General features: G+C 33.8%; 1 long non-coding RNA gene across 1 annotated transcript in view; it reads left to right on the top strand.

The window, feature by feature from the left end:
* LOC106883962 (uncharacterized) overlaps nucleotides 1-8,942 on the top strand; it is an 11,342-nt gene extending 2,400 nt beyond the window's left edge. Inside the window, exons 2-4 of the long non-coding RNA XR_001411182.3 lie at nucleotides 4,571-4,816; nucleotides 8,176-8,255; nucleotides 8,791-8,942. This is a non-coding gene — a long non-coding RNA (uncharacterized LOC106883962). The remainder of the gene's footprint in view (nucleotides 1-4,570; nucleotides 4,817-8,175; nucleotides 8,256-8,790) is intronic.
* The last annotated feature ends 9,702 nt before the right edge of the window (nucleotides 8,943-18,644 follow it).

Raw genomic sequence — 18,644 nt, 5'->3', positions numbered from 1 at the left:
TGTGGTTGATATAACAGACACTGCAATCGATGTTGTTTTACAGCAATTTCATCAGCAACACTTGCAAACCTCTTACCTTTGCCTTGTGGTCCAAGCCAGAGAAGTACTCACCAAGAGAGACTCAACACCTTGACGTTATATCACAATTCACCAACGATACTCAATACATCTCCAGTGCACAAAACACTTCTGTAGATGCATTGTCTCATCTGCCAATCAATTCTTTAGCATCCAATGTAGATATCCACCTGAATGTTTTGTCCTCAGATCAACCTCCTCTGGACTCAATCAAGATGTCTTCTCCTGAACTTGCAACATGCAAATTCAAATATTTGCCATTGCCAACCTCTGCCAAACAGATCCTGTGTGACGTATCAACAGATTCACCTTGTCTCTTCATTCCAGAGATCCATAGACAAGCTGTTTTTGAAGCCCTGCCTAATCTATTGCATCCTGGGGCCTCAACTTCAGTGAAGCTCATTACGGCTAGATTCTTCTGGCCAACATAAGGTGTGACATCACTGACTGGTCTTGGTATTGCCTCCATTGCCCACTGTCAATGTTGTACCCCTTGGCACCTTCAGCATATCAGATACACACTTCTGTCACACCCACATTGATCTTGTTGGATCCTGGCCCGTCAGACTGTATATTATATATATATATATATATATATATATATATATATATATATATATATATATATATATATGAACTTGCTCTAAGTGCCTGTCATTTTCTCATTTTTGTATACATGCCTTTTCTGGCATTTGTAATATTGCTTTTCTTGATGTACTCATGCTTTTCCCTTGTTTGAGCATTTCATTCTGCATAATCATCTTCTTTTTTGCCACATTACTGTTGCTTGTATCAACTTGTAGTCTGTAGACTTGTAGTAATGTAGCAAATCAGGAAAGCTAGTTTTGTTGTCGTATCATAGCACAGTTGTTCTATGGAATACTCAAGCCAATCAGGGCTGGGCACATATGAATACTAGAGGCAGTTCTCTGCCCTAGCAGAGAAGTGGGAGTTTTAAATCAGTTAGTAGATAGCCAGCAGAAGAGTAACATCTCTCTTTCAACATGGAACAGCTTTTCATTTTCACATCAACTTCACACAGCTAACTCTGAATTATATCATATCTCAACTGGTAATACCATGAACAGCTTTTCACTTGCACATCAACTTGGCACAGCTAACTCTGAATTATATTGGCTCTCGACTTACCACTAAATTCTTATTTCTAACATAAGTGATAACAGCTTTCCCTGACTCACACACACACGGGCTACACTCTTATTACTTGTCAGCTCATGTTGATTAAAAAATATTTTGTCATAAAAAATGCTTTCTGATATTTTTCCTTCAACCAACTTTCACGCAATAAATGCACCCTTACTAAATGGTAACCTTTCACTAAATTGGTGACTTTCTACACTGGTAATTTTTTACAAGTGTAAACCTTGATATAAATGTAAACATTGACATAAGTGAGCCTTAAAACAAATCTAAACATCAACACTTTGTTAATATATTTCAGTTGAAATACTTTGCCTTTCAACCAATTTTTAAAATAATGAAGAATTTAGTTAAGTAAGTTTGTCATTGTTAAGCTGATGTTTAGAAGATAAATTAACATGGGATTTTGATGGAAGATTTTAATTTAAATCGATTTAAAAGTGGAAGTTTGAATCATAGAACCTAGAGAAAGTTTCAGATGGGTTGGTGTCAAATGGGTTAACATATAAGTAAACTTTGATACAAGATTAAGCATTGTCTCTGATGTAAATAACTGGCACTTGATCTGATCAATGGAACAGCCTGCTCGTGAAATTAACATGAGCACTCCACAGACATGTGTATTCTTAACATAGTTCTTAGGGTGAGTCAGCATGATGCAGAATGTGACAAGGTTGGTCCTTTGAGTAACAGTTACAACTTATTTTTGCCAGCTGAGTGGACTGAAGCAACATGAAATAAAGTGTCTTGCTCAAGAACACAATGCACTGCTGGGAATTGAACTCATGATCTTAATTTTGTGAGCTGAATACCATAACTTCTGAGCCATATGCCCTTGATCTAAAGCTTAGCACAGATTTAAACCTTGATACAAGTGTAAATCTAATTTTGAAAATAATTATTAAAAAATTAGATTGTCTCAATGGGTGGTGTTGACTTCTATTGACTTTTATTGACTTCTTCAATAAAAACATTTAAGAAGTTAAATCTATAAATATTTTATTACAAGTGACAAAATTCACTGGTTTAACCCTTTAGTAATTAAACTGACCATATCAGGTCCAAAATTTCTTCCTGTTTTATGTTCAAACTGGTCAAATCTGGCTTGTCATACCTATCCTACAATTCTAAAAGTAAGCAATCATCACAGAACTCTTGAAGCAACAAGATAATGGATGATTAAATCAAAACAATGTGAATAAATTGGTATTACATTTGACAGCATAATCTGAGTGCTTGGGGGTTAAAAAAGTTATTTCCAAGGTTTCTTATATACTTCTTACAATCCAACAGCATTCCTATGTTCAGATAATTTCATTCAATTTTTTTTATTGCAGTTAACTTGTATTATTAAGATCAACTGCAAGAAACAAAATATTCCTATACAATATTGATTTCTATGAATGCTTCACTATAACTTCTATTACCTGTGTTTTAGAACTTCATAACCATCAACATTTACATAGTGCACATGCTCAATGACTGCTGACACCATTTTCTGCATTGATCAAAAAGTGTTGGTTTCCCCTCTCTGTAAAACCTCAATAACTAAAAACTTCATAAGAAGTGTTTCCAGATCAGTTCCACTGTGTGGATAATATTTTATAATACTTTTACAGACTATGATGACTGATAAGTTCACATCAAGAAGTGACCAAATCTTTCACCAGATTTGTAACAAAGTTATACAGGAAATACATTCACAACTGTTAAGGAGGAGGGGAACAGGATGGTGATGGGAGGAGAAGACAATGGAGACGAATAAGAATGGAGGAGGGATGATATTGATGATGATTAATCAAAAGTTGATACTAAATGTTTCTTACAGTATTTTAAAATCAAATTCTTTTGATAACCATGACATGGTAATGAACTCTCATCGATTTATTCTCTGCTGAAAATTCTTTGTTGCCTGACCATGTATAAAAATAAACAAAGTTTGTACTTAGGACAGTGTCATTATGCTGAAGTATTCAAATATTGAATGAATACATTGCTTACATTGTAATTTATTTTCGGTATTATTTCATTTAAATCATTTATTTGCAATTTTAAAGAGAATCAATTTTACCCCAAAGCTAACTTTGATGAATTTCCTTTTTTCTTCTAGAATCTTTCAAAATGTTTGATTAGAAATTTCTGCATTTATTTATGCCCACAGCATAAACAGAAAGTAGCAATAAAAATGCATTTGTTTCAATATAAAATAATAAATTTGAAATTCTAAAACATTGAATATGAACATTTATAAATAGTGCAAAACACAACAAAACTTACTAATTTTTAATTATTTCTTAATTTGAATGTTATTCAACAGTCACTTTAATTATTCAAAATATAATGTAAATAAATGCTAGCTGTTGAGATGAATCAGTGCTGAAAATTTATTATTGAATTCTGAGCTAGTATCAAAGAAGAGAAATCAAAAGCATTCGCAGGCCCAGGTGAGGAGTAAGATTTTATATAGAATTTAATATGGTAATATTTTGTATAGAATTTAAATAGAATTTATAAATCTAGTGATTTCTCAATTATTATACATTCACAATTATTAATTAGAGATTATTCTTTAACTTATAAAAGAAATCAAATACCTAATAAATCTATATTACTTTCTTAGTACAACTAATAAAGAATGAAATATTTAAATAAAGCAAACATTCTCAGTCAAATTCTTTAGAATATATTATAGTCAATGGTAACAATATTTTGTACTAGTCAAATTTTGTACCCCTCTTCTTGTCTCCCATAATTTATAAGAATGTGATTACATTAGACCTTAGTATAATTTAGTCTCTGGAAGATGGTAAGATGGCAAATTCAGTTAAGCATAGCACACAATGCTTACTAGCATTTAGTTGCTTTCTTGAATGGCCTTAGTTCAAAATTTACTTTATCTTTCAATCTCCAAGGATTGAGAGAATAAATACTGATCAATTACTGGGATTTGTTGAATTGATAATACTCCTTAAACATGCAGCCTTGTGTCTATGTTAGAAATCAATAAAGTCAGGCCATCATAATTAATATTTTATCTGTTTTTAGTGATACCTAAGACTACTTATGAAATATGTCACTCTCTCCCTTCCCAACCCAGGAGGAGACTTGAAGGAAATCTGTTTTCTATAACTAATACATTGAGTAACTACATAAAGACTCCCACCTCTACCCTACTTGTTTGGACTAAGTGTGCAAAGATTTGTTTGTATAATGAGATTTTGTATTAATTAGTTTATGTATTTATATGTAATTAAGATAAGTAAATTATCATTATTTATTTATTATATTAGAAATTATAACTTTCAGAAATTATCTGCTGCTTATTTTTCAGAAAAATCTGCTGCTGCTGCCACTATCTATTCTTGAGTAAAATCCCATCTATTAAAGGAATATTTGCAAATTCTGTCTGAACAAGCAGAATGGGTTAACTTCTAATCTGAATTACTACTAGTACCCACCCTGGTACTACAGGCTAGCCACTCTTTAATTACAGCCAACTACCAATATACTACAAGCTGCCCCAATTTTCCATTTGTAGAATTTCATACACTGCAATTATCATAACAGCCAGCCTATTGTAAGTTTCTCCTTCATCTTTCTTCCATTTCAAGGAATTCATTCACTCCAAACAAAATCACTGTAAGCCCTCTCCTTCCTCCCTCTTGGTTCTTTAGTTCCTCAGTATCAGTACTCTTAGCAGAACTATTGAGAGATGTGAGCCATAATGAAGCTGACTTAATGTAAGGAGTACAGAAAGTCTGAAAATTTTGCACAGGAGAAACACAGCCTCTGCAAGCCATAATGAAGGCAACCTATATTGAAGAGCAGCAATCCTGAATAAAATTGATACAATGTAGATGGGGCAATTTAGTTCTGACAGACCTCTGGTGCTAGTGAAACAATATAAATGTTCCCAACTCATGATGTAAAGATGTTGCTGTAAAAATGCATTAAAACATGACAATCAAATCAAATCAAAACATTAATTGCATATACAGGACTAACACAATATCAGTGTTGTCCTTGGTGGGAGATTGGTCAGGTGAAAACATGTAACAATGTATGAGAACCCTCTGTTTGTTATCAAACAATCATAAAAACTGTATTTTAAATGCTAAAAACAGATATTATATAACAATCCACCCATGACTGGTTATTGGTACAAAACTTTGCCAGTGCAATGAAAGATAGATCTGGAAAATGTACAGAGATACTGGAGCAGAGGTGACTGAATGTGCACTGTGTACAAGAGGTTAGATGGAGAGGAGGTTTAGCTAGATTCCTCCCAAACAAAGGAAACACTTCTTCTGTATTGATAACAAGATTTGGGTGAATGGTGTAGATATACTGTTGGCAGAGAAATGGATAGATAATGTAATTAGTCAGGGTATGTAATCAGAGTATGACAGAATAGTTAACCTTAGATGTGAGCAGCATAACAGCATCAATTACTTCTGTGTATACATCCAAATCAGAGCTGACAGATGAGGAGAAAGATCCTATTTCTATGAGACCCTCTTGCAAGATACCTCATTAATGAATGACAGCAACCTTGATATTACAGCTGAGGACTTTAATTGACTTGTTAGGTAACAACATGATTGATAGTTAGGTGTACGAGGAAGCTATGAATATGATACAAAAATGAGAAAGGATCAAGACTCTCAGAGTTTGATGATGCAAATGAACCAACCATCTGCAACACTAACTAAAGGAAAATAAACCAACCATCTGACCACCAATCAATCAGGTGAACATACAAACCAGATAAACAGAGTATTGAAAAAATACTAGATCTTTTCCTGGTGAAGAATGGTCAAATCAATATTGGCTACTGATTAGTAACTTCAGAATAGAAGCTAGATGCACTCAGAAACACAGGACAGTCTGGAGAAAGAATGAGAACTGATATAAATTTTCTGCCAGACATAAGTTCCGAGTGGTTACAGGAAACATGTGCAGAGAAGGAGAAGGAGATAGAAACTATAATATAGAGAAGACAATTGGGAATTTCTACAAGACAATCTATTGCAAGCCGCCTATCAACTGTGTGGCGGGAACAAAATACCAGTAAAACAGAAGGTTACATGATGGTGGAATGAAAGAACAGAGCCATAAAAGCTAAGATATGGGCCTGGAGAGACTGAAATGAAGCAGGGAACTGTGAGTAAGAGAAGCTAGATGTCAGGTGCATGTGGTTCAAAGAGAAGCTAAAAGTAGACCATTTGGTGATGTTCAATTTGCAGAAAGGCAGTAGATAGAATTTCCATAAAATGTATCAGGTGGAAACTCTGGACATGTAAAAGTATGACAGTATCACAAGTAAGTTGACTGAAAAGGAAGACTTTGCATATAACTGACACACACAGGAGTAGTTAGCTGTAAGAATGCTTTTAAAGTTCTCAGTAGTCAATAGATTCTCTTAACAAGGTAAACTACTTAGCAGAGGAAGAGGTATTCCAAAAGTATAGTTGCCAGAGTAAGAATGGGGGAGGAGAAAGTTTAGGGAGATATTATCTCTGTTATCAATAAAGGGAGTCTGTTTCCTGAGTAAAGGGCAAATTGTATAAGCATGTATACAATGTGCAGTAATAAATGATAGTGAATGTTAAACATATGTGAATGCTGGAAAGAAACGATCCACTGGTTGTGCATGAATGCCAGAGAACAAATGAATTCAGAAAAACTGAGCATAGGAGGAACCAGTTATCATGTGTGAGAGAAGATACTGTTGGGTAAAGAAGTACTAAGTGGAACAAGTGGAAAAAATGTGAGTGAAGAATGAAAGCACTGAGGTGGGGGTGAGGAGGAATAGGTACAGTGGCAAAAGCTGATCTGAAGATGCTGAACCTCACTGAGGAGGTGTTGAATGATTGAAACAAATAGAGAGATTCTGTTTTGAAGAAGACATGTATAACCCATGCCAGCATGGAAATATAAATGTGAAAATAATAATGATGGTGATGATGATGATGGTGGTGATGATGATGGTGATGATGATGATGATGATGATGATGATGGCATTGGTGGTGGCAGTGATATCAGTGATGATGAAGAGAAGAGGGAGGAGGAGGAAGCTAGAAGCAGGAGGAGATAACTGCAAGATAGGAAGAGCTTGATTAATGTGCTGATCTTGTGAACTACACTCAGACATATGTAACAACTCCAAGTCAGTAGAAATGTTGAGAACATATTTTCTGTATTCTACTGTATTACTTGAAGGGTACATTTGCTTTTGTCTTTTGTATATGAGGCTTCCTTCAAATTAATTTTGTCAGAAACCTGACACTGAAAAATGTTTAGATCTTCCGTGTGTGTGTGTGTTTATACAATATATATGTATGTGTGTGTTCATGTATATATATATATATATATACATATATATATATATATATAACATATATGTATGTATGTGTGTGTGTGTACATGAGTGTGTATGTGTATTTATAATATATATATGTCTGTATGTATGTAAGTGTGTGTGTGCATGTGTGTGTATGTGTTGTTATTTGTGATTCTCATTTCAACACTTATCATTTCCTAAATTGATTTCATGTGATTGTTAATTATGAACAAACACTTATTTATATTTCCTCTTTCAGTTTATCTTGCTTCTAGTGCATTTTAAATCTAAAACATTTTATCATTATTATTAACTCAGGAAAAAGTCAGAGATACATTATTTGAAGCTGTAATAATTCTTCATAAATTGCAAGAACCTAGCTTTCTCTGAATAATTCAATGTTTTTTATTCAGGTTGTATTTTCAACTGGTTAGAAATTTACTCTTAGAATTGTCATGTCAATCAATACTCTTTGCGTCCTTCTAATTACATTTATGTTTTGTTAATAAATGATTGTTGCACAATCTTCCTTTTGTGAGTATTTTTAATAGTTGTCTGTATTGTTATCTCCTGCTTCTTCATTTTGTTTGTAGTTTTTACCATTACTGGTTGCATGCCACAAAGAACAAGTTGAGAGTTCATGCTGACATCATACAGAACAACTTTATAGAAGGTAGTTTTTTAATAAATTACAACAAAGAAAAGAAAAAAATCCATTTATAATCATACTTTCATTTCCATATATGGTTTGAGAATAGCATTTCAAAAAATTATACTCATAACAGTTAATGAAACTAAACAAGTTTCATCCAATGTGCAACTTTTTGAAAATAAACTGTTTTATTTTAATATAGAATTAGGATGGAGCCTGTTGCAATAACTTTTCAGAGAATGGTACATGAGATTTTCAAAGTATATAATTTTGTTTAAGGGTTTATGAAATTATTTCAATGACATTAAATTTTAGAAAAAATTCTCTTAAATAATTGCAGTATAAAATTCATAAAATTGAAAACAAAATACTTTACAATAATATAGTCTTTGATAATGAAAGAGAGAAATATTTCCCTCTAGTGTTAATGTTTCAATGAAGAGAGAAATATTTTTATTTGAAATTTATTCATGATTTTATTTGAGCTGAATCCTATTGTGAACAATTCTGTGAAAATAAATCCCTTTCAACAATGTTTCTTTCTTTTTTTTTCCAGTCATTGTATAAATCATGCAAATTGGATTTAAAAGCTTTCAAATTTATTATTTTAAAAATATTACAAATTTGAAACTTTGAAAAGCAAGAACTAATTCAAGGATTATATTTCATGAAATAAAGGGACAAACAGGCATTAAACCTCAAAAAATATTTTGTTTGTTTACTTGAGTGTTATTTTTTATGTATGCATGTATATATGTATTTTGTCAGTTCATAAATGTCTTTGACAGCCATTTGCTGTCTTCCCCTCAACACTTTCTGTCAGGATGGTCTTTGGCAGTGACTCATAGCACATTGTATGTCTAAAATATTATAGTTTTGTGGATTTAATTCTCAACAGTAGGTATCTTTGGACTTTCAACTTTTCTAGTACTTCAAAATTTATTATCTTGTCTTTGCAGCTTAACCTGCTCAATCTGCAAAAGATCCACATCTCAAATGCTTCTATCTTTTACACTGTAGCTATGTACATTGTCCAAGTTTCTGTAGATAATTGGCATAATACAACAGTTTTCTAGCCCAGTTTAAATGCAGAGTTGTGTCTTTTGAATTGAAAAATGTTTTCATTCTTGAAACGTTGTTTTGGCTTTATTATTCATTCTTTGATTGTGTAGCACAGATGTTCAGGTCCTTCAAATTCCTCTCTATGCTGTTCAAACTATGAAATGCAGCTAGTACATTCCAACGTTTTGTCAACAAGGTTGTCCGGAGTATGGACTTCATTTTCGCTTATGCAGATGACATTCTAAACTGTCATTCTGGAGCTTTCTGCTAACATATGCATGCATGGCCTTCTGCTGATATACATTCATCATTTCATCTAATGATATGCTGTGGTAGAGTCATGCAACTTCTTTGGACATGTATTCAAGGTTATCAGACAAGAAGTGTTGCTTAAGGAACTGCTTTATAAGTCTCATGATGTTATCTGCCTCATGTGTATAAACTTGGCCAAGCGAAGCACTTTGACACTTGATGGTTAAAGGATGTTGCTGAAGGGCTATGATATGACATTCAAAGTCAATCTGGATTGATGTTAAGCCTCTGTCTACTTGATTTCATTTCAGGTAGAGGAAGTGTACATCACTGTTGATGTGAAAATTATTTATGCTGGTCAGTATCTTCTAGATTTTCACATCAAATAACTCAGATCTCATCAAGTGTCCAGTCAGGTAGCCTAAATGTTGGTATGAGTGCTGGTACTGCAAACACATTGTGAACCACTGTTTTATTAAATGCAGATAGTTCTGAGGTCCATATTTTTTTTATTTAGCTGTAATATTCATTAGTTACATGTGCCTTGTTTCAGGTAACATTGTAAGGTATGCTTTTATCTATCCCCAGGTACCTGTAATATAAGGGTATCACCATCAATGACGTATGTCTTGGGTGCAATGCAGAGACAATAATTGCTTCGAATTACTTCCAGCCATAGAGCATCTTGGTTAAACTCCATCTCTTCATTCCAGATTTTCCTCCAGAAGGGAGACTATGTTTTCTCTCAAAGGAGCTTCTATGACATTTATTGCTTTTCCTCTCATGTCTCTGTACATGCTACCTGGTTCTGGTTAAATTTTCTGCTTATTATTTTTCTTTTGGTTTTTCTCCTTTGATGTCTGCGTTTCTCAGTAACACCTTTTACCTACTGCTGATCAGTTTGCAATTGAATGTTCTCTTTTTTATTGTTTCCAAACATCACTTCTATCTCTTTCTTCACTTTTTGTTGGTAAATCATAAAGTGATTTGCTTGTTTGCAACCAATAAGCTTTGTCACATGGCAGATGGTCTTCAGTAAATCATATATCTTTTTCTCTGTCTTTAAGAACCATGATGGCTTTTTGAGTGTCATTCATGTACTACTTTGCAGTAGTAGACAGAGTATACAAAGAGGTGCTAATCTGCCAGAATGGGGATTCATTACACTGCTGTAAATACTCCTCTCCGAGTTTATTAATAACATTTAATATTGTGTCTGTTGGTCTTTTGCTTACTTTGGTAGAGAATATTTTCACTTGAAAAGAGTACTTCAAAGTCAAAGTTATTGTTTCTTGAAAAATTTTATTAAGGGGATGTTTCACTAATATATAACCCTGACTACTACAATGACTGTTGTGGTTGTGCCTGCTACTGCTATTTATCTTAGTGGTAGTAGAGGGACAGTGGTCAGTTGCTGTATTGAAGTTTGGCTGGCAGGTGTATGTTATCTGTTGGAATGTTGCTAAATGTGAAACTACATGGTGTGGAGAAGTGAATTTATTTTTATATCTTTGCTATTTTCAAAGTATAATTTACAGAGAATTCATTTAGCAATTAAGAACAATTACCATACAACAAAGCTAATAAACATTGCAGAGCAATGAGAAAAAAGAGAACTGAAATAAATAACTTTCTACTGTGTTGTAATATTCTTCACAGTTTTGTTCGTTCTGTTCAGAATAACATTCATTTTAGATCTTTTTTTAATAAAGTTACATTTATTCTTTTAGTATTTTACTTGTTTCAGTCATTTGAGTGTGGCTATGCTGGAGCACCATGTTTAGTCGAATAAATCGACTCCAGGTCTTATTTTATGAAAACCTAGTACCTATTTTATTGGTCTCTTTTGCCAAACCACTAAGTTACAGAGACATAAACATACCAACATTGGTTGTCAAGCATTGGTGGCGGGACAAAAACAGATACACAAATACATACATATATATAAATACACGATCTGCTTCTTTCAGTTTCTGTCTACCAAATCCACTCACAAGGCTTTGGTCAGCCCGAGGCTATAGTAGAAGACACTTGCCCAAGGTTCCACACAGTGGGACTGAACCTGGAACCATGTGGTTGGGAGGCATGCTTCTTACTGCATCTAACTTTCTTCTAATGTTCCACAAATGTACTTGGTGGCGTAATTGCTTTGCAGTGAAATAATTTAGTTCTGGGTGCAGATCGTCCAAATATGCTGTTAATCTCTTCACATATCCAAAAGCAGGATTTTGTTTTGCTCTTTTATAACTGTTAACTAAATCCTTATTCAGTTCATAATACTAAGAAAAATGTGTTTTGTAGTCACAGTTTTTTCTATAATTACAGCTTGAAAGTATATGCATGTATGTGGCTTAGTGGCACGTGGCTTAGTGGTTAGAGTATTTTGGCTCACGATCATAAGGTCATAAGTTCAATTCCCAGCTCCATTCCACTTAGCTGGCAAAATGTACTTATATTTCAAAGATATTATCCACTTTATAAGCCCTTTTCAAGAGCCCAGCCTTGTCACTTCCAGTATCATACTGAATCTCTCAAAGAACTATGTTAGGAGTATGTGTGTCTAGAGTGCTCAGCCACTTGCATGTTAATTTCATGGCAAGACTTGTTGATTGGATTGACTGGAAATCTCGTTATTACAACCAATGGAGTGCCAGCTTGTTTGATGAATGTATGATTCTATGTATCTATGTATATATGAGCATGTTTATGTGTAAATGAATAAATGCTTCTTGGTAGTTCTCTACTCTCAAAGTTAAAATTCTGCAGAGGTCAACTTTGGGATGATAAGTAAAGTGTCAGGCTAGAGCAGTGGGATAGCATGTGTTAGAATGTCTAACAGGATACCTTGCAGTATCTGATCTTGGTCTTTATGTTCTGACTGTACTACTTTTGATGACACCAATGTTCGGCTGTCTTGGTCAATGCCTTACCTTTGGACAAGTTCCCTAGCATGGAGAATAGTTGATTACATGAGCAACTTGTTCGAGCCCTACTTTGCAGGATACTTTTAACATCTCTGTGACTATCTCTGATGGTCCTACTGTTTCCATTGAATTCATATTATAAACTGCCCCTTCAATTATACATCTATCAACTTCTTTAGCAAGTCCCTCTTTTGGGTCTCCTGCACATTCTCTAAATTCAGCAGCCTCTCTCATAATAACGTTAGTAAGAGTGTGTGCCAATATCATTTTAAACACACTTGTCTTCAGAGACATGCTGGCACTCTATGTTTCAAACCAGAACATCTCATGCTTTTGATCCTTGTGTTGCAGAGCACTGGCAAATCTCTTTTTATCATGGATTTTCCATAAAATTAGTCTTCCCATGACTGTACCTTAGAGAGGATCTTCCTTGATGCAAAACTTCATGAGATATACAGAAACCCCAAAGATGTGTGTGTGTGAATGTGTGTGTGTGTGTGATATTTTACTTTCTCACACACATGCATATGCACACTCACACATGCGCACACACACACACACACATATATATATATATATATATATATATATATATATATATATATATATATATATACTAATCTACCCATGGGAAACTCTGAGTTTCCCTACAACAGAGTTTTGTTTCATTGGTTGCAAAGATTTGGCTGCTATTTCTTGCATGCCCTGCTACCATGTAACAGGTATTTTGGGTTCTTTATCACAAATAGCTGTTACATAGTAGCAGGGCTTGCTATAAATAGCAGCCAAATCTTTGGAGGTGGAATATGTTGAATGCACTCAAAAAAATCTATTTCACACTGAGGTTACCAATGGGTCTTTTAGAAATATCTACAGTATTTTTAAAGTCATTTTCACTTTAGAATATTTTTTAAATATGTCAAAAAAAAATTTTGTAATGGTATTCACTTGAAAATGATTTTAAAAAAACATAAAAATATTGTCTGTTTAAAGAAAGCTAAAATATATATACTTACTGTATAAACAGCTTACATTTTTGAAATCACATTCACTTAAAAATATTTGTAAATGATTAAAATATTGTTTAACAAAAACGAAAATAGAAATTGTAAAAAAAAAATCGTTTTTTTTTTCATTGTCAACTCACTATCTAATAGAAAGATACAAGTTTCTTCCCTTTCAGAGTGAAGATTATTTTCAGAACATTTTCCCATTATGCACCATTTTAGGTGTTTATACCCTGAAAATCTCTAATATCTTGAAAACTACTTTACCGATTTATGTGAAACTTGATTCATTCGATTTATATTAACATTTCAGGATAAACTTAATTCATGGTATTTTCCCATTATGTGCCAGTTTCGCTGAGTAGCATTACAAGCAGGCAAGCAAGCAAGCAAGATTGAAACTGGCTTTTAATGTATTACAGATATAGTAAGAAAAGGGAGGAAGAGAATTTTGATTATCTTCACGTCGTAAGTTGTAATGCAAAAATGTATATTTCTAAAATAAAAGAAGGAAAATGCACACAGTTTACATAGTTTTAATATATTTTAAACAGAAGAGTATTGTGGTTGTCAACCAGTTTTACTTTTACTACTTACGACATTGGAATTATTGTAATTTTGTATTTTCTTAAGAAGATTTTAGTCCATGTTCTTGTATGAAAGTTTTCGAATGACTCAACAAGTAGAAAAATCTAAGGGGAGGTATATGGTGATAGTTATCACTTGGGACAGGGGAGGTAATTGCTCATGTTTGGGGTGAGCTAAACATGCACACAAAAACTCATAAGCTGAAGTAGTAAGATGAAATATGTACAGTGATGGATATGTGATCATGAATTAAAATATATACTGAGACCAAAGTTGGTTATGCATTCATATTTAGATGTGTTCTGTATTTTTTGATAAATGAATTTTCCTTATTTAAACATTCTTGCACAGAAATTGTTTCTTTGCATTGGCAGATAGGGAAAACCATGAAATTTATGTGCTTTCAGAATATTGTTCATTTTTGGATCCCTAGTGAGCATTGGTAGATTTAGTACAATAGTGTTGTATGCCTCATTGTTTCTAAGGTTGCGAGTTGATATATACAATAGTATTTTGAGATGAGGTGTGGTGTTTCATTTTTTTCCCTTAGTGTTTTAATGCCTACTTTCTTGGCACATTTAATTCCGTCATCTTTAAGTGAGGGTGGATGGTAACTCTCAGTTAGTGTTGTTCTGATGTCTTAAAGATGGAGGTCCTGAGTATTTCCATCAGGCACTATTGTGCAAATCCTTTTCGCTAAATTAAAGGGAATATTTCTTTTGATGTGTTTTGGGTGGCATGAGCTACACAGAAGATATTGCTTCAAGTCCGTTGGTTTATGATAAATGTCAGTTACAGTTTGGTTGTTGACCTTTATTTTCTATCAAAATATCTAAGAGAGGGAGCTGTTCTTTATTATATTCTATTGAAAACTGGATGTTAAGGTTTATACAATTTATTATTGATTTAAATCCCAAAAGTTTATTGATGGTTTTCTTCCAAATGATAAAACACTCATCCAGATATCTTTTCCAGTTCTCTCTTATATAATGGTGAAATGGATATCCATATTTTTGCAGTGACACTTAATATATGGTGAATTCAAAATATCTTATTATTAGGTTCTCAAGAACAGGGGCTTCTTTTGTTCCCTTTACAATTCCATATTTTTGTTGTTAGTAGGTGTCATCAAGTAGGAAATAATTGTTTCAAAGTATAAATTTTAAAGTTTCAATTATAAAAACCTGGTTTATGCATTCCATAAGTTTTTCAGGATACTTTTCCAGCCAGAATTTTATTGCTTCTAGTCGATAGTTTTTGTCATTTTGCAGTTTAATTAGATTTTCCCATTCTAAATTGTTATGGTTTGAATGAATTTTTTGCTTATGAAAAGTATTGGGAAATTTGGGATATGGTCACAGACGTCATCCAGTGTTTTATTCCTACCCTTAGGTGGAAGATAATTGCTTCTTTTTTTAACCAGTGGTTCGTCCTCGTTGTTGTCAGTTAGTGAGTCATAGTTTTCTGTAGAATTCCAAAATATTGTCTTCAATTTCATTCTGATTAGATCTTCATGGGGTTGGGGTAACTTCTAATCCTTCAGTTAGTATACTGATTTTTGTTGCAGAGAGTGTTTTCTTTGATTAATTTATTACTTTGGGTTTCTCCTGTATATCTTTTCTGTGTATCCCTGTTTCTTTCCACTCAGTTTAAAAAACGCACACTGTAGAAATTGTCAGTGTTATTAATTATATTAAGATTGCTGGGAGGCTGGTTTTGCTGTCTGGGTAAATTGATTGGAATTACATGGTTCAAGTTTCTTTGTTGGTATAAGTTGTAAGAGTTATCAATTATATTTGAGATGCTAGGGGGTTGGTTTTGCTGTCTGGGTAAATAGGTTGGAATTCTGTGGGTGGAGTTTCTTCATTGAGGGATAGTCCTCTGGATGTTTCTAATTGCTGGAGAGAAATAATTCTTCTAGTATTTCTTATTACTGAGTTGCCCTTATTCCTAGTTTAAGAGCGATTTACTTCCAAGTGAGAAGTTAATTTTGTGTTTGTGTTCTTTTAGATGTTTATAGTTTGATCTAGTTGGATGTTTATTCATTTCTGTATATGTATTTGTTCTAGATTTTTTTTCAGAAAGTGGTTATCTGAACTATGTTCTCTTTTAACATAGGACAGACAAGTATGGCACTTAGATGGAGATCCACACTACATAAGGAACAAATTCGTTTCTCAAAGTATAGATAGATACCTTGGAGTGAACACATAGAGAGATGTGCAGGAAAATCTCCAGCCAAATTTCATGGTTTTCCCCATCTACCAATGCAAAGAAACAATTTCTGTGCAAGAATGTTTAAATAAGAAACATTTATTTATCAAAAAATACAGAACACGCTTAAATATGAATGCATAACCAACTTTGATCTCAGTAAATATAATTCATGATCACATATCTATCACTGTACATATTTCATCTCACTACTTTAGCTTATGAGTTTTTATGTGTTTATCAAACACCAAACATGTGCAATTACCGCCCCTGTCCCAAGTGATAACTATCAACATTTACCTCCCCATAGATTTTTCTACTTGTTGATTCATTCACAAACTTTTATACAAGAACATGGACTAAAATCTTCTTAAGAAAATACAAAATTACAATAATTCCAATGTCATAATTAGTAAAAGCGAAACCGGTCGACAACCACAATGCTCTTTCATTTAAAATATATTAAAACTATGTAAACTGTGTGCATTTTCCTTCTTTTAGTATATATATATATTTATATATAAAAAACATTGATCAGAGAACAAACATCAAATTCGAGTCAATGACTTTATATATAACACCACGCCTCCAAACATTTGATCATATATAAATATTACCTTGGCCTTTAACATATAAAGAATACATATATAAAAAAAACACAGAAGGTAAAAATCATATGCAAATAAAAATACAGATATATAGAACAGTCTATCAAGAAGGTATATACAATCGACTAAAAATTCTAAAGCATGTCATGTGAATAAAAATCTTAATAAAATAAAATATCAATTGACTAAAAAGATTTTCTTACTCCCTCATAAAAAATATGTCAAAAAAGTTCATTTCATTAAAACCATGGTAGTTTGGAGTCCAGGAGTGTAAGAGAGTTCCACAAAATCAAGTCAAACACATCTATGGCCATTTCAGGAGTTCACTGCTACAGTATGATTACGAGATAAGGTGCATCTTGGCAATGATCCCCTCATCAGGATGAACAGGAATCTCAACAAATTACTTGTTCACAGGAGTTACAAAATGGCTGTATACCTAATTTAAAGATAATCTATCGCAGAGCCAGTCCAAATTTTCTAACACACACACACACACACACACACACACACACACACACATGCACACACACACACACACACACACACACACACACACACACATTCTAACAAAAAAAATTTTTAATTCATTGCTAAACATGTAGATGGCTTCTAATAATAGGATTTTATAGTATCCGATTTCAAAACCCAGTAAAACTAAATATTATTTACCACATCTAATTTTAGTTCTATATACTTTCAAAAAAGTAGAAGAAAACTTATGGTTGCAAAAAGGGATCACCTCTGTAAATTTATTTAATGTTTCAGGCCCAAAGGACATAAGGATCACAAGAGATTCCCTTATACACACTTGTTTATATTAACTCTAAATTAACTTTATCTCCATAAATAGAGGCAAATATTATTTCTTGTTATATATATATATATATATATATATATATATATATATATATAAGCCTCTGCCAGGGATGTAATAGCCCACTTACACGTAACATTCCTTCATTGGACACTAAACTCCTCTTGCGAAGACCTGTTGAGGCAAGTGAAATCGAAATCGAACTAAATTTGTAGACTGGCACCCATGCCAACGTCTCTTTCATTGAACACTAAACTCGGCTTGCAAAGACCTGTTGGGGCAAGTGAAAGCGAAAGCGAAATCGTGATGGCACCTGTACCAGTGGAGCCCTAAGAGCACCGTCCGAGCGTTATCGTTGCCAGAGCACCAGCTGTCTGGCTTCCATGCCGGTGGCATGTAAATAGCACCATTTGAGCGTGATCGTTACCAATGTCACCTTCCTGGCACTTGTGCCAGTGGCACATGAAAAGACATTCAAGCGAGATCGTTGCCATTACCGCTGGACTGGCTCCTGTGCAGGTGGCATGTAAAATACACCATTTCGAGCGTGGCTGTTGCCAGTACCACCTGACTGGCCTTTGTGCCGGTGACACGTTAAAGCACCCACTACACTCTCGGAGTGGTTGGCGTTAGGAAGGGCATCCAGCTGTAGAAACTCTGCCAAATCAGATTGGAGCCTGGTGTAGCCATCTGGTCCACCAGTCCTCAGTCAAATTGTCCAACCCATGCTAGCATGGAAAGCGGACGCTAAACGATGATGATGATGATATATATATATATATAGGTGGGGGAGTGCTATGTGACAAAAAGTATCAAGTAATGTGGAGCTGAGTCAAACTTATTAATCAAGTACATATAACTCCAACCAAATGTGTAACTTTCACTCATTTGTTCACTCGCCTGAATAATACACATGAACACACACACACACACACACA

This window comes from Octopus bimaculoides, chromosome 3 (assembly GCF_046866305.1).
Source record: "Octopus bimaculoides isolate indiv1 chromosome 3, ASM4686630v1, whole genome shotgun sequence".
NCBI lineage: Eukaryota > Metazoa > Mollusca > Cephalopoda > Octopoda > Octopodidae > Octopus > Octopus bimaculoides.
Note: the sequence above shows the minus strand (reverse complement) of the source record. Positions and strands in the feature narration are given on the sequence as shown.